Source organism: Choloepus didactylus, chromosome 23 (assembly GCF_015220235.1).
Source record: "Choloepus didactylus isolate mChoDid1 chromosome 23, mChoDid1.pri, whole genome shotgun sequence".
NCBI classification, from domain to species: Eukaryota; Metazoa; Chordata; class Mammalia; order Pilosa; family Megalonychidae; genus Choloepus; species Choloepus didactylus.
Genome location: NC_051329.1, coordinates 13,662,992 through 13,688,904, shown reverse-complemented (window position 1 = coordinate 13,688,904; position 25,913 = coordinate 13,662,992). Strand labels below are relative to the sequence as shown.

The window sequence follows — 25,913 nt, the reverse complement described above, 5'->3', positions numbered from 1 at the left end:
TGCTTTATTCTTTGACTTATAGTTACCACCACCTGACACACTGGCTTGTTTATTACCCCTTTCCCCACCAGAATGTGAGGGACATTTGCTGTCTCACCCATCGCTGGATGCTGGCCCCTGGCACACAGTAGGCATGCAGTAAGTACATAGGAGATGAACGATTTGGTAGGCAGGGAGCGTGGCGGGGGCTGGTGGATATGGGGCGAGGGGATGGTGGAGGGGTGTTCTGATTCCTGGCTGTGCCCTTGGGGGAGGGTGGTGCACATCTCAGAGTAAAGACAAGGTGGGAGAATGACAGGCTCTGTGTGGGATGTTTCCAGTTTAAGGTATTTGCAGCGTGTTCCGGTGGAGATGTTGACCAGGTTTAAGGCTGAAGGTTTGAGGTCGGAGCTGAAGGTATAGGTGTGAGATTTGTCCAGAAATTGGCAGGGTCTCAGCCAGAGCCCTGGAAAGAAGCAGATGCACAGTCAAAGTGGGCAACCCCGAGACTGGTTTACAAAGCATGGCTGGGCCAAGGGAAACTCCCAAAGGGCTGGAGAAGCAGCCTGGGGCTGGGAATGGTGAGGAGGCCTTCCCACCCTCTGGCCTGAAGGAGCAGGAGGAAGGGGGTAGTTACCTGGGTTTGGCCAGAGCTTTAGGAAGAGGCGCTGCCCCACAGGGAGGGAGCTGGGGACTAGCAGCCGACCTCCCTCTCCTCCCGCCCTTCCTGCCCTGCTGGGCCCTCCCATACCTCCCAGCCAATGCCACGGGGGATGGGGAGGAGACCCAGCGTGTCCCATGAGAAGGAAAGCAGGGTCGGGAAAGAAGCCCGAGGAGTGTCAGCAGCTGAGGAATGGCAGAGAAAGGAACCCACACAGAATGGAGAATAGAATGGCCAGAAGTTCCCAGGAAATCCAGAAGATTCCAGAGGAGGAGGAGGGAACCCACAGAAGCCCTGGAAGCCCCCAACGAAAACCTGGAAACAGAGCTGGGCTCTGGAGTCTGTGACCTGGCTGGTTCTTAAGAGTGGCCAGAATAAGGACAAGGAAGGTAGAATAGTGTCCACCATGTCCTGAGGGCTGCAGGGACCTATGCCCAAAAAGTTGTCCTCAAGCTCATGGGATCAAGAGGTCAGGAGGTCAGGACCCATAGGCTCAGCAACAGAGATGGACTGTGACCAATGAATGGGCAGGGTGAAGGAGAAAAGAGAGAAAAGGAGAGAGAGACAGAGAAAAGGAAGGGAGAGAGGGAGGAAGGAAGGAAGGACAGATGGACGGAGGGACAGATGGATGGTAGGTCGGATGGCAGGAGCCATGTTCTACAGGAACTGCTCTCTGATCCTAAGAATCCTGTGAGGGTGAATTTATTCATTCCCATGTTACAGATGAGGAAACTGAGGCACAGAGAGGATAAAAGTTGACTCTCAGAGGTCACAACCTCTGGTTGATGGTGGAGCTGGGACGTGAGCCCAGCCTTGGTGATTCTGCAGCTTGTTTCTGCAGTGAGTTATTGTTCTGGTTTGCTAATGCTACTGTTACACAAAATACCAGAAACGGATTGGCTTTTATAAAGGGGATTTATTTGGTCACAAATTTACAGTTCTGAGGCCTTGAAAGTGTCCAAACTAAGTCATCAACAAGAGGATACCTTCACTGACAAAAGGCCGATAGTGTCCAGAACACCTCTGTCAGCTGGGAAGGCACGTGGCTGGCGTCTGCTGATCCTTTGCTCCCGCCTTCCTCCAAAATGGCTCTGGGCTTTTGTCTTAGCTCCTCTCTCTCAGCTCCTGTGCATCCTTGCTTCTTTCTCCCAGGGTGTATCTTCCTAAGCATCTGGGGGCCCTCTGTTAGCTTCTCCAGGGCAAACCCTGGGCTTCATCTCTTAACTTAGCACCTTCAAACATCCTTCTGTCTGCATCTCCAAACATCTCCAAGCATCAGCAGCTGTGTCGGCTTTTGAACTCTCTTAAGTACTCCAGTGAACTAATCAAGACCCACCCAGAATGGGTGGGTCCACATCTCCAAGGAAATAATTTAATCAAAGGTCTCACCCACAGTTGGGTGAGTCACATCTCCATGGAAACACTCTATCAAAAAGTTACACCCAACAATATTGGGTTAAAAGATCATGGCTCTTCTGGGGCCCATAACAGTTTCAAACCAGCACAGTTGTCCTGAGTTAAAGATAGACTGTCCAGGAGAGTGGCCAGCCCCCAGTCTGGAGGGCAGTGACAAGGTTCAAGAAGCAGGTTCCAGGCAGCCTGGGTTGGGAGCTCAGCTCCCTCACTTAGGAAGTGTATGGCCGCTGGTCAGTTATTCACCTTTTCTGTGCCTCTGTTTCTTCACAGGGACAATGGGAACAATAACTACCTCTGTTGGGGTTGGTGAGAGGTTTATATGATCCTATATGTGTCAAGTGCTTAGAAAACTGGCTGTCACGGTAAGTGCTGGGTGAGTGTCAGTAATTAATATTTACCAGATCTGTGCAGATCAGCACATTTAACTCCATGTGCTTCACTTTGAGCCAACATTCCTCTCCCTCCCCACCAAAAATACAAAAAAATCTTTTACCTTCTCATTGAAAGAACTGACCGCACCACGGCTTGTGATGGTTTTCTAAAACATAACTTACAGTTCCTAGGAGACGCGGCTTCAGGTCAGTAATCAATACCTACTGTGAGAGTGTGAGGAAGCAGCTACTACCAGACACCCCAATGCTGCTTATATTTATTTAAAATGTGTTCTCTATTACCACAATTCTACAAACATTAAAAACGCTGTCGGCACTTCAACAAGGCTTCCAACACCAAGGCTGCTGAGTGATATACTGGCTTCCTGCCTCTTTGTGGCTGCTCTGTTTGGTTCTTTGTTCCCTGCCTTGGAGACACCTAGCGACTTAGGGATGAGGCATTAGAGACTGGGTCACAGAGTTGGCGATCTCAAAGTTAGAAGGCACCTCTGGGGATGAGGCGAGTGGCATGATGTAACAAAAGGAGACGGAAAATAGAGCCAGATGACGGTCTTGTTCACATTTGTGTCTTTAGCATTCATTCATTCTTCTAGTCATTCATTTATGTATTCATTCATTCAGTTATTTATTTGTTAACACTGTGACAGAGAGATCCTAGGGTGGCCCTATGATTCCTGAGCCCTGGTGTTCATACTCTGTATAATCTCCTCCCCTTGATGAAGGTGGAAACTGTGTCTTGCTTCTAGCCAATAGAATATGGAAAAAGTGAAGAGTTTTTAGTAATCAAAAGGGATATTGTTGTGGGCGGGCCTGAGTTAATCAGGTGAACATGTATTGGGTCCTGCCTGAGGTCAGAGACTGTCTCTCTCCCACTGGCCTTGAAAAAAGAGGCTGCCTGGAGTTATACAGCCACAAGGAAGTGAATTCTTCCAACAGATGACCTGAATAAACATGGGAGTGGATTCTTCCCCATTCAGGTCACCAGATGAGAATGCAGCCCAGCTGTCACCTTGATGCAGCCTTGTGAGACCACAAGCAGAGGATGCAGCTGGGAAGGGCCCAGATTTCTGATCCAAGGAAACTGTGAAATAATAAGATGTTAATAATATAATAATAATAAGAAGAAGATGCCCAGTTGTGGTAATTTGTTACTCAGCAATAGAAAATGAATACAGACACCTACTATGTGCCAGATGCTCCCCTGTTCTCAGTAGATTAGCAGGCTAGTACCATGGCAGGCGCATAGTAGGTGTTCAATAAATGTTGTATTGACTGTAGGCCTGGGTTGTTGGCTAATCTCCAATGTGACCTTGTGCAAGTCAGGGGACTTCTCTGATCCCCAGTTTTTTTTTTCAGATGAAAAGCAGGGACAACAAAATCTGCCTTATGTGATCATTATGGGCATACTCTGAAAATCTTAATTACTGGGCAGATATAATTTTTATAGTATTTTAATTGCTTGATTATTTTTCTCTGTCCTTGTACACTGCACTCACTAAATTTATTATTATGTTTATTATATTTGTTATATATTTTGATTATATCTATTACTATAAATTATAGTAAATACAGCACATTAAATAGTATCACCTCTTATTTACAAATGAAGCCTAGCAGAGACTACATGTTGCCTACCCCTAATCTCTCTTCCCTTCTTCTTCCTTTGTAATAAAGACTCTAATTTTCAGTAGGGCACATGGCCACCCAGAATAAAGACTACATCTCCCAGTCTCCCTTGCAGAGAGTTTGGCCTTATGACTAGATAAAATACAGAACAGCAAATTAAATGTGAATGTTAAATAAATAATAAAATTTAAAAAATATGTATTTCCCAAATACTTCTGCTAAAAAGTTTTTCATTATTTATCTGAGATTCAAATTTAACTGGACACCCTATATTTTTATTTGCTAAATCGGGCAACCCTATTAAGGGAGAAGAGCCTTCTTCCCCACTTCTGTTGTCTCTGCATGCAGCATGATGGCTGGAGCTCCAGCAGCCATACTGGGCTGTGAGGATGAGACTACACTGTAGGTACAGTGGAACACTGAGTTGGGAAAGCCAGGGTTTTTTAGGAAGCTGTGAGGTAGAGCATGCGGGCCACCCCTGCACCACCTATCTCTGGACTTATTTTACATAAGGCAGAAATAAACCTATATTGTTTAGGCCACTGTTATTTGTCTCATGTAGCAGAACTTCATTATTACATGGATTCTCTGACAGTTATTAGGGCCTAACTGGGCATTGTTCCCATTTATTGGGTAATAATAATGGTTTCCATCTGCTGAATGTCTATATGTACCAAACACTGTCCTAGACCCTTTAAAAATATTGTCTCTAAACATTATAATAATTCCAGGAGGATGTTGTTATTATCCTTGTTTTGCTGCTGAATAAACAGAGGCACAGAGAGGTTAAGTAACTTGTCCAAAGTTACACAGCCAGCAAGAAGCAGAGATGAGATTTGAATCCCTGGTTGGACTGACTTCAAAAGTCCTTTCTCCCAAAAGCTTTAAAAATTAGATAACTTTTTTCCAAACTATTTTTGCTACCCTCATCTGAATCTTCATTCTCTTTAATCCAGGATACCATTGAGACAGAAGATGTATTTCCTCAGCCTGAGTCCTCTAACCATTGAGTTTAATTACAAACTTTTAAAAGTCAAAAAACAAGCTCTAAAAACTGGCATCATGTCCATTTCCAAATAGGGCTATGATGACAGTAAGCTTTGCAGTCAGAAAAGACGAATAGTCCATCAACCTTATTATGCCTTGTTTTACAGATGGGGAACCTGAGGTGGAAGGAGAGCAAGGAATCTGCCTAAGGTAAGATAATAAAGAAGGGGCAGAGAGGGACCCAAACCCAGACCCCCCACCCCACCCAGGGCCTCTTACCTCACAGAGCAGCCGCTGAGGGGGAGAACTAAGACAAGTGGCATCTGTCACTGGAGAGGGGCCTAGAGCCAAAAAGAAAAGAGGATGATACTCACACTCAAGTGTTACCTGTGGCATCAGCCCCTCCAGCCTAGTAGCACTGAAGCTGACACACATGCCAAGCAGGAAAGGGACCCCCCAAGAGGACACGGGGCCCTATAGATGTTGGGTGATTTTTCCAAGCCCTTGTGCTTGGAAATGAGACAAACACCCCTACTTCAGAGTCCCTGAAGGTGAGGCACTTTGTCTTCTTTTCAGGTGTATCCCCAGCATCTAGATAGTCCCAGCACATAGTAGGTGCTCAGAAAAATAATTTGTTGAATGACTAAATAATGAAATATCCAAAATCTATTCTAGGATCCTTAATCAAGCATCTTAAACTTCCTGTAACACATCATAAAACTGCAGTAGAGAGAGAAAACTATCAATAACAATAATTACAAAAAAAATAGTAGTAATAATAATAATAGCAACCACTTATCTTACACCCACTATACGTAAGGCACAACACTCAGCACTTTACACGTCTTATTTAAACTCATGACATGTCTCTGACGTAGCTTCTATGCCAGCCCTGTTCTACTGGTGAGGAAAGGGAGGCCTAGAGAGGGGTAACCCTTGTCCAAATTCCCATAGTAGGAGGTGCCAGGTTTTGAACTCAGGCTGCCTCCAGTGCCACACTTAATGTTGCCATGCTCAGCTGCCTCTCACATCTCACTTGGAATGGCTCCTTTTTGGTAACTAATGTCTGTGTCTTTGTCTCGGAGACATCTCTGAGCACCGAGCCTCTGCTGGGTGCCAGGGATATGTCCTGCCCGAGAAGGGCTCCATGCCCCAAAGAACTGAAGATGATGAAAACGGCGATGGAGGGGTGGGTACGCAGCGTGTTGAGGTTTGAATTGCCCGCTACCAGGATCTTCATCCCTTTCCTTCCAAGAGGGGGTCGATCTGTTTGGGATGATGCGGCATCTCAGGCAGCTTGGCATCCCTATCATGAGATCAGGGGTCATGCCTTTGTGCCCTTGTGCCCCCCACATCGCCCGGCCATACACGGTAGGTACACTGTATGCATTTGTTGACGGACCCCTGATTGATCTGATTCTGTAAAGTGCCTTGCTCAGCCACACGAGCCCAGCGATGCTTAATAAAGGCTTTTTGAAGATGATAAGAAACAGAGCTGTCTTGTTAAGATTCCGGGGGCCTCAGATTCTTCTGTAGTGGCAATATCTTTCTTTCTTTTTCTTTTTTCTTTTTTAAGTGCTGGCAGATAAAGCCTGCTGACTGTCTGGTGGATGACACTCGAGAAAGAGCTTTTGGGGCCTTTTGATTTTTAAAGGAATACATTAAAGCAGCTCGCCTCATGAAAATCTTCTAGCCGGGAATCAATGGAGGAATGACAGATTTGCTTCCATTCTTGAAGAGAATTCACCATTTTTGGTGAGTCTGGGTGAGACGGACTTTATAAGAGTGGCAACAGCTCCGGGTATGGTACTTTGGAGGCTGGGGTCTGAGCCAGGTCTGCCACTACCAACTCTAGGTGTTGAATATACCCTTTCCCAGGCCTCAGTTTCCACAGCTGCAGAGCCAAGGGGTGAAAATGAATGAGCTCCAGAGACCTTTGCACCCCTGACTTTCCATGTTTTGGGGGTGCCCTTACACTGAGCTCAGGATTCTCATGGCCCAAGCATGAGATGGGAGGAGGGAAAAGAGGGAGAGAGGGAGGGGGTGCTGTTCCCACGGAGATGGGGGTGTGCCTGTGTGCCGAGGGGACCGCAGGCAGAGAAGGTCAGAAAGAGGCGCATTCCCTGTCCTTAACACTTATCCCGGCAGCTGCAGCTCCTAACTGAGGATGCTTTCCAGAGAGAACCTCTGCCTGGCTGGCCCTCCTCCCAGGGCCCCACATGGCATCTGGTGAACCTGCCCCTTCCAGATGAGGGAGGGAGAGAGAAGGGAGAGGAGGTGCATGGCAGAGGTTTTTAATCTTTTCTATTGATGAGTTTCTTGAGAATCTGAAAAAGGGTATGACCCCATTCCTCAGGAAACACACAGATATGTACAAAAGTTAGTATCCAATTTTAGTGGGGTTGGGGGCCCCGTTGGTCCCAGATTAGGAACTACTAAAGTACTGGATATACAATTGCCCACTTTATATTAAAAGAGGGAAAAGGGGAGGAAAAAAGGGGGGGGGGAGAGGAGGAGGAGGAGGAAAAGCAGCATTAATTAAAAAAAAAAAAGTGCTAATCCTGGCAGGAACAAGCAGCCTTAGGGTTTTGGGTTCCAGAATCTTAGAGACAGAATTTGCATCCCAGCTCTGCTCCTGTTCAGCAGGGTAACCTTAGTCAAGGGATTTGAACTTTCTCAGTTTCAGTTTCCTCATTTTCAAAATGGGGGTAATTACATAGTTTGGGGTCCCACACTGAAATATGGCGCTCTTTCCATGGAAGCTACTCTGTCCAGTGCCCCTTTCCCTGGAGCTAGCTTAGGGTTAGACCAGGTTCTGAACTGTGATTAGTATCTTGCTACTCAAGTGTGGCTTCCTGACCAAGCGGCATCCGCATCTCCTTAGAAATCCATGGAAATGAAAAATTTCAGCCCCACCCCGACCTAGGGAACCTGTATCTGCATTTGAACCTGATCCCCAGGTGGCACGTGCACGCATTTAAATTTGAGTTCCAAGAGCGCTAGAGAAGTATTTGATGTTATTGCCCAAACCCACAGATTAGCATAACCAAAACAAAACTAAAGTTAGGGCAGGAACGGAGCCGGGATGCCCCCTTTCTCCTCCTGCGTGTGCCCTCTCAGGACTGAGGTTTCAGCACTCCACTCTTCCCAGACGGCCTCCTTCAAGATGCCTCTGCTGCACCCCACCCCCAACCCCCAGCAGCCAGGTTAAAGTTGTCACCAGGTACCTCTAAAGCCAGCAATCACTCGGCACGCCTGTAATAGGAAGAGGCTGCCGGTGAGATCCCAGGACAGCACGCTGAGAAAAGACCAGACCTCAGCATGGGGTGCGGTGGGCCATTTGCCATGAAATCCCTCAGCCTGGGCCATAAAATGTGACTTGAATGCAGGAAAAGTCAATAGCGGCAGCAGCAATTATCACTTGCTAAATCTTACCATGTGTGGGATACCAAGAAGGTACACTGGCTAATTTAATCCATGCAACAACCCTGGGGGTCAAGAATTAGCATCTCCATTTAGTGACTAAGGAAAACCGGGCACAGAGAGGTTAAGTAACTTGCCCGAGGTCACACAGCTGCTAGGTGGAAGAATCAGGAGGGCCCAAGTCTTAACCACAGACCAGATAGCCCTCCGATCAGAAGTCATCAGTGGGGGCTATGGGCAGACCTGGCCCACAGATGTGTTTTATTTGGCCTGCAATATTTCAGCTGGTATCTAAAATTTTCACCTAAAAATCTGGGTTTTCTGGCTTCTCTAGGGAAGTCAGACATTGTGGCCTTCCAGGACATAACTGGTAGGAGTGAACAACAGGATAAGGCCAGTTTAAGAAAGCTCCAGCACTCACTGTTTATGATATTTACTGAGTGCTCACTATGCAACAAGCATAATACTCCAAGAGAAAAAGAACAGGTGGATCATGCCATCAGGTGCTTACTGAATTCAGGACTCTATTAGTTGGTATCCCCTGGTGGGTGCTCACCCAGTCTCAGCTGGAATTCCTCCATGGCACCCCTAGGAGTCTTTGAAATTCTTCTTTCTTTAGAATCCACCTCCCTTTCCATTTCCACCTGTGAACTGGGCCACCCAGGACCACAGTGTCTTCTGAGTGGCAGCCACTGGCCTTCTCCCTGAGCTGCCCATGCCAGGGCCAGGAAGCAGTGGAGAAGTTTCCTCCCAGGGCCTGCAGGCCTAGTGTCCAGGGCCCCTGAGCAGGGGCAGGATGGAGGGGCTCTGTGTGGGTCTGCAGTCACTCCCCGTCTAGCCCTCACCTAGCTGGCCCAAGGTGTCCTGTCACCCCAGTCAATGAACCGGGACTGGGCTGTGTCCCCACTCAGCACCATAGCTGGCAGGAGAGACTCCCGAGGGGAGCTGGGAGCACAGCTACTCCTGGTCTCCCCCTTTCTTCAAGCCTCTGCCTTTTGCCTTTCTTTTTCTTGCTTCTCTCTTCTTAAGATCCTTTTTCCCCCTCTCTCTTTTCTTCTCTTACCTCTCTGGGTGTCCCTCTCTGCACAATCGCCCAGTACTGCTTCTTCTCTCATCCATGGATCCTGCCCCATCTACATCCAGATATCCATGTTTTAACCTTTCAATCATGTTTTAACCGAAATCCTTCTTTTTCTCATCTTTGCCTTACTTTTCTCCCCACTACATGGTCTGCTTAGCTCTTCCCCCCACACCTCTCTCCCCAGCCCCTCCTAGCTAGCTGACTGGTAGCATCTGCTCAGCAATTTCTCTTGAAGAGCTACACACACACACACACACTTTTAATGCACATACAGACATTTTATAATGTAGTTTTGATTTAAAAAAACAAAAGCAAAACTTCTCTGAGGGGTCCTCCTTGGCCCTCTGTCCTTCTCACTCACACCCCTCCGTGGGTGATCTCATTCCCCCCCACCCGTCTTGGAATCCTGCCAAGATGCTGGTGACCCTCATCTCAGTATCTGCAGCCCCTTCCTGTCCCCAGGGTTGCAGACTTCGATAGACAATTGCCAGTTGGGTGTCCCCACCTTGGCCCACCCTGCCCCCAAATGGACTCACTGTCTTTCTCCCAAACCTGGTCCCACCCTCCTCTTACCTCCATCTTAGTGAAGGACACCAGTATCCACCCAGATGTTTGCACCAGAAATCCAGGGTCATTCCACAACTCCTCCTGGCTCCCCCACGTCCAGTCAGGTTCTGCCGTTGCTCCTTCTGGACATATCTCGAGTAAATCTCACCTCCTTCGATAACCCAATGAATCGCTGTTGACGGAGTGAACTCTAACCCGACCAGTGAAGGCTTTCAGCATCTTTTTTGGGTACCACTTAAATGGGCTCCTACCATGTCTCCCAGCCTCCCCTCTTGCTTTTCCAATCCATCCTCCAAGCTGTGGCCACAGCCATCTTTTAAAAGCGCAAATCTGACAGTGCCCCTTCTGCTTAGCCACCTCCAACGCAACCCATGGCCTCCAGGCTAAAGCCCAAGCTGTAGCACTTGACGGTCATGGCCTCGGCTCTCTGGCCTCTGCTACTTCCCTAGCTCCATGTTCCCTCCTCCCAACCCTGGAACTCTGAGCTCCAGCAGCTCTGAATCACATGCAGTTTTCTAAATAATACATGAGGCGGGCTCGGGCCGCCTGGCGCGCTGTCTGCGCACCTTCGACCTGGTGGCCCTGGGCGTGGGCAGCACCCTGGGCGCGGGCGTGTACGTCCTGGCCGGCGAGGTGGCCAGCGGCAGAGCCGGGCCGGCCGCCGTCGTCTGCTTCCTCATCGCCAGCCTGTGCGCCGTGCTGGCCGGGCTCTGCTTCGCTGAGTTCGGGGCGTGCGTGCCCTGCTCGCGCTCCGCCTACCTCTACAGCTATGTCACGGTGGGCGAGGTGTGGGCCTTCATCACTGGCTGGACCCTCATTCTCTCCTACAACATAGGTTCTGCTGCTGTCGCCAGGGCCTGGAGCTCTGTCATTGACAACCTGATTGGAAACCACGTCTGTCGGGTGCTGGAGGGCAGTTTCCCAGTGTACCGGCCAGACCAGGATGTAAGCAAGAACGAAACACTTGAGATGAAGTCTGCATCGGAGGCCAACCTGTTGGAATCTGTACCTGAAGCCCAAGCCTCTAAGATTCTAAAATGTCTGTTTAACCCCACCACCACCACCCCTGCTCTGAAATCTGGCAGAATCGTCAATGTTTGTGCCGTACTGCTTGCCGTGCTGCTGACTGTCCTATGCCTGATACTGGCCCAGTGGCCCGAGTGTCTGTTCTCTGGGGACCCAGTTTATACAACAGTGACGGCTCTGCTGCTGGTGCTTATTGCCCTGATCACGTCCATCATCTGGAGGCAGCCCCAGAACCCCACCCCTCTTCACTTCAAGGTCCCTGCTGTGCCTGTCCTCCCACTGGTGAGCATCTTCATAAATGTTTACTTGACGATGGAAATGACCGTTAAGACCTGGATCCAGTTTGGAGTCTGGATGGTGATAGGGTTTGCTATCTGTTTTGGATATGGGATCTGACACAGCCTGGAGAAGAAGAGTGATCAACAGCCACCAGCTTCAAGCTCCCAGACTCTTGAAAACGTCCAGAGTGCTCAAGTGTCCTAAACACAGAGCGGCTGCTGTGGGAAATCCCTCCACTACACCGGAGGGTTTTTCTGGCGCAAGGGGAAGTTTGGTGGAAGGCAGATGCATATGAGCCCTGTATGGACTGCCAGTGAGCAACATGGAATTGAAGTTGTATAGTTGTTAACATAAACTTTTAAAAGTATAACAAACATACAGAACAGTGCATACTTTATAAGTGTATATAGTAAGGTGGATTTTCACAAGTAAATACAGCAATGTAACAGCACTTGGAGTAACCGCACACACGAAGAACCCCTCGGGGCTTGCTTCCAGTTACTGTCTTCGGAGGTAACTGCTACCCTGACTTCTAAACTGTTGAGAGTTGGATGGTGTGTTTTGAGTTCCATGTAAATGGGATTATAACATTGTATACTCTTTTTCAGTGTAATGGGATTCATCAGTGTTTCAAGTAATTGAAGTTCTAGGTCTGTTTTTTGGCTACTAAGAGTAATGCTTCCCCTTAGTATAGAACTGCCATATGATCTGACAATCCTGCTACCATATACCCAGAACTGAAAGCAGGGCCACGAACAGACAGTTTCATACTGATGGTCATTGTGGCATTATTCACAGTTGCCAAAAGAGAGAAGTAACCCAAGTATCAATCAACTTATGAATGGATAAACAAAATGTGGTGTATATATACGGTGGAATATTCAGCTGTAAGAGCATGTGACAACATGGATGAACCTGAAGGACTTTATGTTGAGTGGAATAAGCAAGACACAAAAGGACAAATATGGACAAATATAATAGGAACTAAATATAATGAACAAACTCATGGAGTTAATATCTAGAATGTAGAATATCTGGTATAGTTAATACTAAAATATAGAATGAGGATAGAGAATAGGGAACTGATGCTTAATTTGTGCAGAAGTTTTTTAAAAGGTTGATTATAAATGTCTGGAAATGGGCAGAGGTGATGGTAGCACATTATCATGTGTGTAAATAGCAGCTCTGACTTGTGGTGACTGTGGTTGAAAAGGGAAGTTTAGGGTTGTGCATGTCACCAGAAGGAAAGCCAGAGGATGAAACATGGGCTGTATAACACAATGAACCCTGTTATGGATGATGAAGGTGGTATAATAGTACAAATATGAGAATGTTCTTCCACAGATCAGAGCACATCTATGTCACAGCTACAAGGTGTTAATAACAGGGTGATATATGGGGGAAAATGCACCTAATGCAAACTATGGGCTATAGTTAAAAGTAATATCTTAGTGTTTTTCCATCATTTGTAACAAAGGTACCGGCTGAAGCTAAGTGTCAGTAATTGTGAGGTGTAAGGGGCACGGGTGTGTCAATTACATGGTGTAAGGGGCATGGGGTTTTCTTTTTGGAGCTATGAAAATGTGCTAAAATTGATTGAGGTGATGAAAAAACAGCTCTGACTACTGAGAGCCATTGTACACTTTTGATGGGTGATACAGTGTGTGAAAAAAACTTAAAAAACTTAAAATTGAAGAAAAAAAATAGTGCTTCCAGCAAGGAAGTTGAGTAAATGAACAGGATGCTGAAGAACAGTAGGGGGGAAAGCTGGAAAGGCAGCTGGGGCTAGAGGGTTGTTTACCAACGATACCAACGTGACCGAGCAAATGAGGAAACTAAGGCTCAGGAAGTTTAAGTGATTTGCCTCTTAAGTAACTCTGAAGTACAGAAAATACTAATTATTCTACTTACACATATAACAGTTATAAGGAGATAATAAAACCTGCAAAACCACTTCATATTGTACAATGATAAGTGAAGGTAAGGTATTGTTACTAGCATTAGTTTGGCTTTCCCTGGCTGGTTCGAGGTTGGAACCAGGGGCAAAACTTAGGAAATCTGTCAGTTACTGACCAAGGCCTATAGGGGCCAGTTAGAGGGGTTAGGTTTGCTTTCCTGGACTGGCTGCTGCAGGTTGTAGGGTCAGCAATCTATTTTTATATATGGTCTGGCCATTGTCCATCTGTATAGTCAGTCTCAGTCCTCTTCTTTGGTCATTCTCTCACTTAATGGGAGCTTGGCCAATTCAGAGAAAGCTGGAGAGGCAGATCTTCAGGGCTCAGAGATTGTTCTGTCATCTTTAGTCAGCCATATTGATCTTGATCTTTTTGTTATATCATCATGGTGATCATTTGATGAGAGAAGCTGCGTAGAAGTATTTTAAGACAACAGAATGCAATGGAAACAGCAACATGACACCTAAGACAAAACAGGGACAAGCAAGAGTCCCTGTGGGATGGTTTGGAACCAGGAAGTCTAACTTCCCAAACCAGACCAAGAGATCAAAGTCGATGAGCCATGACGATCAACCTCAGAGTGCCAAATAGCTTTTTTCTTCAAGTGATGTAATAGCCTCTTCCACTTTCTTGATTCCTTGACCTAAGTACAATGAAAAGTCTAGCCTATCCAATAAGAAAACAGGTTAAAATAAAATGATTTTAAAAAGATTTGAAAACAATCGTAAGAAGAAAACTATAGAGTGACCTTAATTCCATCAGGCAAATTAGAATTTAAGAGGATTAATTAGAGATAGAGGGACACCTCATAATTATAAAAGTGTAAATTCAAGAATTGGTCCTAAATTTTTATGCACATATTAACAGAACTTCAAAATACTTAAAGCAAAAGTGAACAAACCAAAAGGAGAAACAGACAAATCTGTGATGACACTTGTGTATTTCAATATTCTTTCCCCAGCAGTGGTAGAACAAGTAGAATATTTAAGGATATAATCAATGAACAAAGTCGGATTTACATTTATGGAATACACCTCAAATTGCAAAATACACATTCTTTTCAAATACAGTATTTTTAAAAAATTTTCTGATAAAGTTAAAAAAATACAGAACATTTATACGTGTTTGTGCACATGCTAGGTCATAAAAACTTGACTCAATAATTTTAAAAGATCAAAATCATACAAAGTATGTTCTATGGCTAAAGGAATTTTTAAAAAAATAAAAAAATTTGAAATATCCCCCCAAAAAAAAACAAAAACAAAAACATGAGTCTCAACTCCATCCATGCTTTCATTTATGCTGTCCCACCTGCCTGGAATGCCTTTCCCTTTTCTCTTAGGTTAATTCCATTCAAACCTTAAGAGTGTTCTTAAGCATCTCTGCTGGAATATGTGTATAATTTATCTGCTTTTGCAATACAAATCGGAGCTGATCTCTTCTCCTTTCCTCCTGTTGTACAGCCTTAGTACCTATACACATTAAGGCTGGTGTTAGGCAAATATACATCATTTAGAGAACCATTTTGCTATCCTTCTTCTGTTAGGTTATTTTCAGTTTTTCTCTATTATAAATGGTGCCGAATATTTCTGGGTGTTAAGCTGTATTTTTCCTTTCTTGGGCTAGATTCTCAAAAGTAGAATGATGGTGGACAAACTTGTCTTAGTCCCTAAATATTTTGCCAACTCACTTTTCCAAACAGGCAGTCCTATCTGCACTATAAGTGAGGATATGGTCTGTTCTAGAATTCGGCCTCCCACTTGGGTCTCCCCGGGGGTGGAGAGAGAAGAGTGAAATGTGATTTTGGCAGCAGAGCCAAGTTGCAATTCAGAAATAACAAATCCATTGAAGAAAGAATTGAATCCCCATTTAGAGTGAGTTGAGATGGTTTACATGTAGGAACCTAAGGGACATTGAGAAGCAAACTGAGAAGGAAGATGTCTACAGTCCTAATTGAGCGACCTCTTGAATGCATACTCGGGAAATAAGATCGATTTTATTACATTAAGTGGATGCATCTTAAGGGACATTTTAGGTGAGAGCAGAAGAACCGATTTGGTAAGTTTCAAATTTCTTTCAGATTCACGTTTAGGGTTTTCAGGCAACCCCCAGCCACATAGCATTTGAATTCACTCACGGGGAGCAAAATCCAACTGGAAGTAAAAAGAGACTTTAAAAAGCTTATTTTTAAAATCCTCATAAGGTGTTTTGGACATCAAATAGCTCTTAAAAACCACGACAGTACTTTCATGATTTAAGTGTAAATGATTCTGAAACATATGGATTACATTTTCCTCAAATTCCTCCTGGTTTTAAAAGTGAAAGGCAGAGGAGGTTGAGAAACTGTAGACTGCCTGGGCTGGTTTAGACATTCAACTCCTGGGCAGTAATAGAAGAAAAACTTTTCATGCAAGTTAGGATCTCATGGTTTTATTGAGCGATTCCTGCAATCCATTCATAAAGTGGGCGGGAGCTCCACCAAGGGGGTGGAGAGGGGATGCTCAGAGAGGGCGGATGTGGAAGCAAGTGCGGAGATGCTCTGATTGGCTGACATGAAGTTTCCATTTTACATGGGTGGGGGCCTTACAAAGTGGGGAGCAGAGATACTTTGATTAGGATGGAGGGCTTGTCCAATCTGAGAGCCATCTCCACTGGACCGAAACTAGTTTTATCCGCAGGTGTTGCTTACCAGCAACCCTGTAGGCTGCAGGTCTGTTTTCTAAGAAAACCCATGCAGGTCAATTTTGTTTCTGTCCTCTGGAAAGGGGTCTCCTCCCGGCAATGACCAATGCAGGCGGCCATTTTATTTTACTAAAGAGCATCCCCTCTTTTGGTCACGTTTCCAATGATCTCACTGATCATTCATCTAATTGGAAACATGACCAAAACCCTCCAGTCACCACCAGTGATTTCCTGTCAGGTGCTGTTCGTAGGCTCAGTCGGTTGCTTTGTTCTGTTTTCAACTTTGTATTTTTTTTTGCAAAAAAAAGTTTCCTTTCTTGATTGCACTGAGGATCGTTTGGTGGTTGGGAAATTACGTTTAAGATCCTTGGAGTGGGTTATGTTTACGGCCCTCTCTCTGAGTCAGTGTCTATTATTTTTCTTTTTAGTCTTGGTCCACTAGAAATGGTCTCATTTTTATCCCATTTTCCTTTTGATGAGCTCTAAGAGCAGCCATCCGTCTTCAGGGTGACAAGGAATTTGAACAGAATCATGAAACATGGTGTGTACAAGAAATGAAAAACATACACTGATAATCACAATTAAAAGTGTAAATCCAAAGTGTACTCATTTGTCCCCCTATTCTATTAAACCAAAAAAACCTAGGTCAGGAAATAGGGTGTCACCTTTGAAATGTTTGAACCTGTCTGATATCATGAAACACCTTAATTTGGTCCTTTAAAATATTCAGGTTATTTATCATGGTGCCAGACTTATTAACATAAAAGTAACATTGTTCGTGGGCAGTCAGGGTATCTAGGGCCCGCCTGCTTTGCAAGAACACTGGTGCTCAACTGTCAACCTCAGCCTGGAGGCCCGAAGAGTATTGAGGGTAGATCTTGTATTTTGTCAATTTGGGGCCTGATGTACATAGAATCCTAAGTTAGCTTTCTGGCTGGCATCAGGGTAGACAATATATGCAACATTACAGGATCCAGTGCAATTTACAAGTAGTTAATAAAAGCCATGCAGTTATCTGCAGTTTAGAAAGGGTGTACAATACAGCTCAGACAATAAACAGGAGCAGAATCTGATCACCCACGGGAGTCCGTGGTAGTGTCTATTGAAACACAAAATGCCTCTACAGTTACCCTCCTTTTGGTCAAAGATACCTCAAAAAGATTAATCTTAATCATAAGGTAAGGCTGGTTTCATTAGATTTTGGCCTTATTATTTACATAGATGCAGCAAGAATGGCAATTTACTATACAGGCCTTTTTAAGTTTGCTTTGATGGTAGATTTCATAAGGAACCTCTGATTGGACTGATTTTTCCAAGATGGTTGTTTTAGTTTCCTAGGCTGCTCCAGCAAATACCATGAAATGGGTTGGCTTAAACAATGGGAATTTATTAGCTTACAGTTTTGAAGCCAGGAAAATATCCAAATAAGGCATCATCAAGGCGATGCTTTCTTCCCAAAGACCAGCTGCCAGCGATCCTTGGCTCCTCTGCCACATAACAATGCACAGGGCAGCATCTGCAGGTCTCTCCCTTCTCATCTGATGATTTCAGCTTCTTGCTTCTATGGCTTTCACTCTGTTTGTCTGAATTTCATTCTTATAAAGGACTCCAGTAATAGGATTAAGACCCATTCTGATTGAGGTGGGTCACACCTTAACTGAAGTAGCTTCATCAAAAGGTCCTGCTTACAATGGGTTCACACCCACAGGAATGGATTAGATTTAGGAACATGTTTTTCTAGGGTACGCACATATTCAAACCACCACAGGGGTTTTGTAAGCATCGGATCCATAAAGTCAACCTTAGTTTCTAAAAGTCTCTGGTCACATCTGATTCAATGAGCATCATTCTCAAACAGGACATTCCAGTCAAAACCTTGGTTCTATAACCAGTGTATCCAATTATGTCTGTTGACAAGGAGGACAGATTCTAATTGAACTTATTTTAAAAGTAAGAATATTCAATTGCCATAAAATAAGAATATTTAATAAGAGTTTCTAAATTCTGGAGGATCCAGGCAGGGAGAAAAAGATGAATGTTTTATAAATTATAGATAGCTTAAAGGAAAAGGATAAGGGATTCCTTGTATCTAGAAAATAGAGCATTAAAACATCGCAATAATCCAAAGAGAAATGTAATCATTCTTGATCAGTTCATTCGGTCCTAGGTAATTAGTTCTCAGTCTGCTCATTGTGCTGATTATCTTATGGCCCATTAGCGTCTTCACTGGAATTCTGGACTCTTGACTCAGTCCGGTGGTGGGGTCTCAAGTTATTTGAGCAACATCCTTAGAACTCTGTGTCCAAAGGTACCTGGCACAGTCCTTTCCATGAGTCTCTGATTTGGCTCTTTTTGTTGAAGATGAAGCGCTCTGGCCTGTAGCTGATTGAAAGTGTTTTCAGGGAAGCATCAGAATAAAAATTGTCTGTAGATGACAAAAGAAAACGGCTTGGTTAACTTATTACTGCTTTACAAAAGTGAAAGTCCCGGTGAAAGTTCATTACAAAAATAATGCCATGAAGAAGGAAATGTGGTTGTTTCTGTGACACATGTAACATTTTAAGAGAGTAATTGAAATTATGAGCAGTAACTATACTGTTGCCTCATATCAGGCAGATCAGTAGTGGGACAATCTCATGGACAGTGAGGATATCAACAAATCTGTAGGAACTTTATGCAGTTTCTGAAATGCTTATATTAATAGCATTTTACGTAAACAAATTCAATCAACAGAAGGTTAGAAAATCCTATTTAATTTGACAACGCTTCTCATGCAACTCATGACATATCAGATAAACCTAATTATTTCTAGCACCTCTCTTTTTACAAGGTGAAAGAATAAATCCTTTGTGATTTTCCAGGGGTCCTCTGGAAAATCCCAAAGACAGTTTGAGATTGATAAGACATCATTTACAGTTTCATTTGCGGAAGGCAAAAATGTCAAAAAGTTGTCAAGTTTGAGTAGTGTTAAATAGGATCATGGATCACTGTGAAACAATAGCTTGTTCCCTATTTAACCACAGAGATAATAAAGAATTTAAAAGTAAGTAGAAGTTAACATGACTATTAAAAATGCTTAGTTCTTTCAAAGATGAGAAGACCTGTTCTTCTATAATAAAGATCCAATAAAGGGTGATAAATCAATATGAAGCACAGATTATTCTGATAAGATACAGAATCTTTCCCTTCTAGGCAGATTACTCAAATGGCTGAGAAAAAACTTTTACAACCTCTTATTAAAAGCCTACCAATAATCCAAGAAAACTTTTTCATTTTAACAGAGAAAACCAGATTCTAGTTTTGCATGAAGATACTGTTGATGAGAAAACACTTAAAAATCTATCGAATCTTAGCCAACATTGACCATGACCAATAACAATTGATTTTCCACACACCTTCTACAACTTTCTGTATCCATTCAGGTTTTGTCCTACACATTCCTGTTTCTTATTCTGCAACAGCCAATCATTTTACTTTAGGAAAAACAACTCTTTTTTCCTTCAAAAAAACACAGCCTGCATACCTGACATAGTTAAGTTACCAGAAAAAGATCTTGGAAATGGTCTTCAATCCAACAACCTACAAAACACAATTATTCTTAAAATAAAGTTTGTCAAAATAGTTACTCAATTTGGTTAAAAACAAATTCACATTTTTCATCATTTTAAAGATCTAGTAGATATACTGCTAGCTTATTATATCAGTGAACCTGTATAAATTTAGGAAGAACATGCCCAAGTAGAATAAAATCGTAGGCTTGTACTGGACTTAACATTGATAACTCAGAAGGCGTAGCTGTTTTTATTTAACTAACAATATTAAACTAGTCCTGTTTGTCAAAGGTTTATCTGAATTATGTGAACTTGAGTATTTTAAAAACTTTTATGTTTAATTCTACGAATCCTCTTTTTTCCATTTGGAAATATTAGAAGTTTGGTTTCCTTAATTTCTAGGACTTTAAGAGTATTAAATTATCTATCTATTTATCTGTCTGTCTGTCTATCTATCTGTCTATGTATCTATCCATCCATCTATCTTTATCAGTGCTTATTTATCTTTAAGCCAATTTGAGTAGAGCTCTTTTAAGGAGTTTTATAAGTTAATTTGGTAGTACCATCCAGAGGTGGGAAAATATCAAACATCAAACATACTGACTCAGAGAGCTTATAGCTTCAATTTAAAATTTTTCAGCCATGAATCAGACATAAAAACACAGAAACACGGAAAACATAGAAATACAAAATTCACTAGTTTATTTAAGCTGTTTTAGCATCTGGCAATTTCTTACTAGACTCTGACTACCAGTTAAAATAGGCATCCTTTTGGGCATGTTTAATCTGGGAGCCTTTTTCTCGAGTGTGCCTCAGAGATGAGTAAGTTTGTCTAATTGGAACATTCCCCATAATGGCCATTGGAACTCCAGCTGTCTTTGGTGAGATTTTGCTATTTTGTTAGACAGGCACAGCTTCCGGCCCCATAAGTTTTGAATATATAGTATGCCAGGGTCATCAGAGGGTGGAGAATCAGAGTTTTCAGAGTTTGAAGATCCCATTTTTATCATTTCACTTCTCACCTTGTGCACAGGACAAACAAACCAGCAGTTGCAAAGATGAAACTAGGGACTGCACCGAAAGGCTAGGGACTCAGGTTCAAAATTCAAGCCTTCTTGTCAACAAGATTGACCCACTAACTTTTGGACAAAAAGGTAGTGAGATCCGAAGGCTTGAACACAAAGAGAGTGGAGCTTGGATCCGAGAGGGACTCACCACATCCCTTGGAGGTGGTGAGGAAAGCAGAGAACTCAGAGGGTTTGATGGTGCCTTAATCTGTCTTTCTCATTGTCTCCAGAGCCTTCAACAGTCGCCTTCGGATCCCATCCTTGTCGCCAAAACTGATGAAAGATAAACTTTTCATGTGTTTTAGGATCTCAGGGCTTTATTGAGCGATTCCTGCATAGGGCAGCATCCCATTCATAAAGTGGGCAGGAGCTCAGCGAGGGGGTGGAGGGGGATGCTCAGAGAGGGCTTGTCCAATCTGAGAGCCATCTCCACTGGGTTGGAACTAGTTTTATCCCCAGGTGTTGCTTATCAGCAACCCTGTAGGCTATGAGTCCATTTCCTCAGAAAACCCCTGCAGATCAATTGTTTTTGTCTTCTGGACAAGCCCCTATTGGAAAGGGGTCTTCTCCCAGCCATGCCCAATGCAGGCTGCCATTTTATTTTACATAACAGCAAATACCCTGAACCCTGGGGCTGGGATGCAACTGGCTGGATTCCTGGAGAGGGTAGTGTTAGGAGACCCTCAAAGATCTGTTTTGTTTAAATCCTAAGGTTATCTTTGAGTTTGAGGTTCCTGTTTGGCCATAAAAAGGACTAAAGGTGCCAGTTTCCCAGCTTTGATTAGTGAATCAAAACTTCTTAAATTGCTAGTCAGAAATAGATATCTTAAGGCAATACCCCAAGACCTCTGAATCAAAAACTTTGCACTGGGGCCCCTGGAATCTGTATTTTTAACATGTTTACCAGCCACCAGGTTGGTTTAACCACTGGTCTAGAGCATGGTTCCTTCCATCTTGTCTTTATTGACATTTTGGGCTGGATAATTCTTTGTCATAGGGTCTGTCCTGTGCATTGCTGATGTTTAGCAGCATCCCTGGCTAGATACAAGTAGCACAGAACCCCAAGTCGTGGCAACCAAAAATGTCATCCAGCATTGTCAAATATCCTCTGGGGACACAATTGCCTGTGGTTGAGAACCTCTGGTCTAGATGACCTTAACTTGGCCAGCCACCCAGAGAAAGTACAGTTATCTGCTGTCGTGTGTGTTTGTGTGTGTGTGTGTGTGTGTTCCTGCTGCATGTGAGTGGTAGGGAGATGTCTACATAAAAACAGACTGGGAAGTTAGGAAGGCAGGGGTAATACCAAGTGTTTTCGTACCTTCCATTTCGCCTCATATTCCTTACATTGTCACTCTTCGTGTGTACATGTAGATTGATTCTTGTCTCCCATTCTTCACGCTCTCTTTATTTCGCAATTATACTTCCCACCCCCACCATGGCTTCATGGCAGTGGGGTGACCTTCCCAACCCCTTGACTTTACACTTGGCCTGAAGTCGACTTGCTTTGACCAGTGAGATGCTAGAGGGTGTGGGGCAAGCAGAGGCTTTGGAAGGGTCTGCTTGGCCGGGTTTGTTTGCTCGTGCTCCACCCTGCCCCGTGCATCCCACAAGTGCTCGCTGCCCTCACAGCCCAGGCCAAGAGCCTGTGTAGAGCAGACCTGAGCCCAGTGGCAAGTCTGGGGCCCAGGGCCAAGCCTGATTCAGCTGAGCTCAGCCTGCTTTGCTGAACCACTGCAGACCTGCAGACCCACCAGAGTGAAAATGAATGCTCGTTGGGGTAAGCCTTTGAGATTTTGAGGTTGCTTGTTACACAGAAAAACAAACAAACAAACCCACAAAAGACCAACAAAACAAAAAGCCCAACTGATTGATACAACATGTGAGAGCACCTGAGAAATTCCACCAAGAGAGAGTTTGTCGCTGCAACTAAGAACTCAAGAGCCAGAAAGATCCAAGCTCAACTCAAGTCCCAGGTGTACCAGTTTGTAGCAAGCTACTTAACCATCCTGGGTTCTCATCCATTAAATGAGCCTTCAACATAATGTGAGCCTCAGTTTCCTTTTCTGTTAAATGTGTTTATATAATAGAACTTAACGGATTTGGGAGCATTAAATGGGATGATGTGTGTAAATTGTTTAGCTTCGGTGCTTGGCACAAGGTAAGCGCATGATAAATGTGAGCTAATATACTGTTATGTTAAAAATTAAAGGATGGGGAATGTATGGTGACCAACCTGCCTCCTTTCTTCCTCCCTGCCTTCATCCCATCCTCCCCTGTTCCCTTCTTTCCTTCCACAGGTATCTACTGATCGCCTGCTACAAGTCAAACCCTGTGCTTGGGTGAAGGGGACCAGGTGCATGAAAAACAGGTACCTCTGGGCTGAGGGCATGAGATCCTACAAAGAGTTAATCCCCCCAAGGAACCAGGAGCCAAATAAATTCTGCCCCGCCAAACACACCCCAATCATCATTAGTCACGGCTTGTTGGCCGGGAAGCTCCTCCCTGGTGCTTATCTCCCTGGCTTCTGTCCTGGGCCAGCCGGCCATATTTCACGATCTGAAAACAGGTGACCCCAGGGTCAGGGGAATAAAAGCCCCATTCAACAGGTCTGCAAGGGACTGGGCCCAGGAAGGAGGGAGAGGGTCGGTCCACAGGCTCTCGAGGCCTAGGGTATGAGTCAGGCTCCCCGCTGCCCTGAGTCGGGCCTGAGGGAGGATCAGGGCCACGGTTAGCACGAGGCTTTGCCCTCCATAAAGCAGTCAGGAAGGAGCAGGCCTCTGGGGTTCTATTTGTACAGCGTCTCCCCTGAGGCTCGCCGCAGTCCTGTCGACCTGGATAGAGAGCTGGGGTTCCAGGAGCCCATACCTAGTTATTAGGGGGATGGTGCTGGTGCTGGAGGTGCTGTGGTGAAAGAAGAGGCCAGCATGGCTCCTGCCATCATGGGGCTTTCATTCCAGAGGGGTCAGGGCCAACTTGTCCAGTGGGCACAGAGGCACAGGGCCTGACCTCCTCCCTCCCCCAAAGCAAGCTGCAGCGAGGTGGGAGAAAGCCGCCAGGCAAGCCCAGGAACTGTCCACGCAGCTGTGGGGCAACTCAGAGGAGGTGGTGCTGTTAAGGTTTCCCTTTTGCAGTTGTGGAAACTGAGGCACAGATAGGTCAAGTATCTTGCCAGGAGAATTGGAGCGGGAACCCGATTTTCTCCACTTCCCACAGCCTGGACTTTGGGAAACACAGTAGCATCGTGGTTGGGGGCATAGACTCTCTGGGCCCAAACCCCAATTCCACCAGGAACAGGTGTGTGTCAAGAAGATGTTACTTAGCCCCTCTGTGCCTTGGTTTCCTCCTCTGCTTATTGTGGGGATTAAATGAATTAATATTTGAAAGGGGCTTAGAACAGTTCTTGACAGATAAAAGAATTCTCAGTAAGAGCCTTTTATTCTTTTGTTCCAGTGAGTCTCAAAGTCTCAAAGTGGGGTCTCCAGGCCAGGAGCATCAGCTTACCTGTAAAACTACTTGAAATTCACATTCTCGAACTTCTCTCTGGACCTACTGAATTGGACATCCTGAGAGTGGGGTTTAGCAATCTGGGTTGTCACACAACCCCCGCCCCCCCCCCCAGGTGATTCTGATGCACGCTTGAGTTCTGCCATCATTTGGTGAGTGAGTTCAGTAACTTCTGCCCCTAAAGTATGATTTAAAGGTACCAAAAAACTTTTGCCTGCATCTCTCTTTCCTGTTGGCATGAGAGCCTCACATCTGTGTGTTAAAATTTGGCTCCTTGTTCAAACACTGAGGTTCCTGTAAGATGTGAACAGGAAAACCATCTGTGGCTCACACCTTAGTAAGAATCAGTCAATGGGTTGTTTAGTTGATAACAGGTTATGTTTGAGAAGAAAATGGAAGAAGTTCAGAATTTAGGCACTGTTGAAAGAAGGAGCTGAGGATGGGAGAAAAGAAGATAGAGCAACGTCAAGGACAGATCTCACCCAGGCCATCATTTGTTATTGGGTTAATGAGACCATTCAGACCAGTCTGGATCTAGTGAGGGAAACAACAACAACAACCAAACAAAAGAAACACCCCAGGATTCTCAAGTGGAGGGAATTTAATACAGGGCATTTGTTGCACAGTTGATAGAAGAGCTGAGAAGCCAAAAAGCAGATGAGGAGGCTACTCAGAGACTAGTAGCATCCAGAAGCTGCAACTACCCTTAGAGCTGGAGGAATAGAGGGTGGAGATGGTGTTACCAGAAGCCGGAACCATCCAGAAGGAGCTGGAACCATCCAGAAGGGATTGGAACCATCCAGAAGGAGCTGGAACCATCCAGAAGGAGCTGGAACCATGGTGAGCTGCTTGATAGGAGCTGGGATCATGGAGGGGAAGGTTATCTGTTAGGAGCTGGAGCCACAGAGAAGACCTGATCACTGACGGAGATGCCATAGGAAGCAGAGATGAGGCAAATATTTTAGCTTCTCCTCCTTTCCCACCCTCTAATCTCCCACAAGGCCTCCCAGTGGCTAAACCTACCCAGAGGGCAAAGAAGCCTGGAAAATATAGTTCCCTGAGACCCAGCGTCTCCTGTGTTCAGAACACCTGGGTCCACTGCAGTAGAACAATCAGAAGACTCCTTCAAAAGCAATCACTACAGCTAGGGCGTGGGTTTGCTTGAAAGAAAAGTTAGGAAGAGTGGATGCCAGATTTGGGAGAATCAACTCCATTTTGGTATTGTGAGATGTCATTTCTCAAGTGTGGGACTGAGCAGATCATAGGACTCTCAAAACGCAGTACAGGGATATTTTTTAAAGAAAACTTTAAAAAGCAAATGGGCCCTTTATCAAAGACAATCCTTGGCAGAACCCAAATATCTAAACCAGATCAAGGTCGGGCGGCTTTGGGAATAGGCAGGTAGACTTGGAGCTGGCTCACTGTGTGCTCCTCCCAGTCCCAGAGAACCTGAGAACCCCGAAAGACACTTTGAAGACCCCAAATTCTGCTAAACCCGTCATCTTAAGATGCAGACATGGAGGAGGCCCAGAGACTCGCCCCACAGAGCTCTGAGGATCTTCTTGCCCCCAAGTGTCAGAAAAGCTCACATTTTTTTCCTATATGCTATCTGCCCCCAAGAGTAATGATTTTAAAATCCTTTTAGGAAGACTGTTGAATCACATCCTGGTTGAGACACTCTAAACAAGGGCCATTTGCCCAGTAGTGCAGAGAGGTG

The 25,913-nt window shown here is 44.7% G+C and overlaps 1 long non-coding RNA gene across 1 annotated transcript; it reads left to right on the top strand.

Moving 5' to 3' along the window:
• Window positions 1-83: 83 nt before the first annotated feature.
• On the top strand, window positions 84-24,266 carry LOC119519505. The gene is made up of 6 exons (XR_005214034.1): window positions 84-138; window positions 2,327-2,418; window positions 5,229-5,271; window positions 6,638-6,816; window positions 22,990-23,060; window positions 24,143-24,266. It is a non-coding gene; the product is annotated as an uncharacterized LOC119519505 (long non-coding RNA).
• Window positions 24,267-25,913: the final 1,647 nt, after the last annotated feature.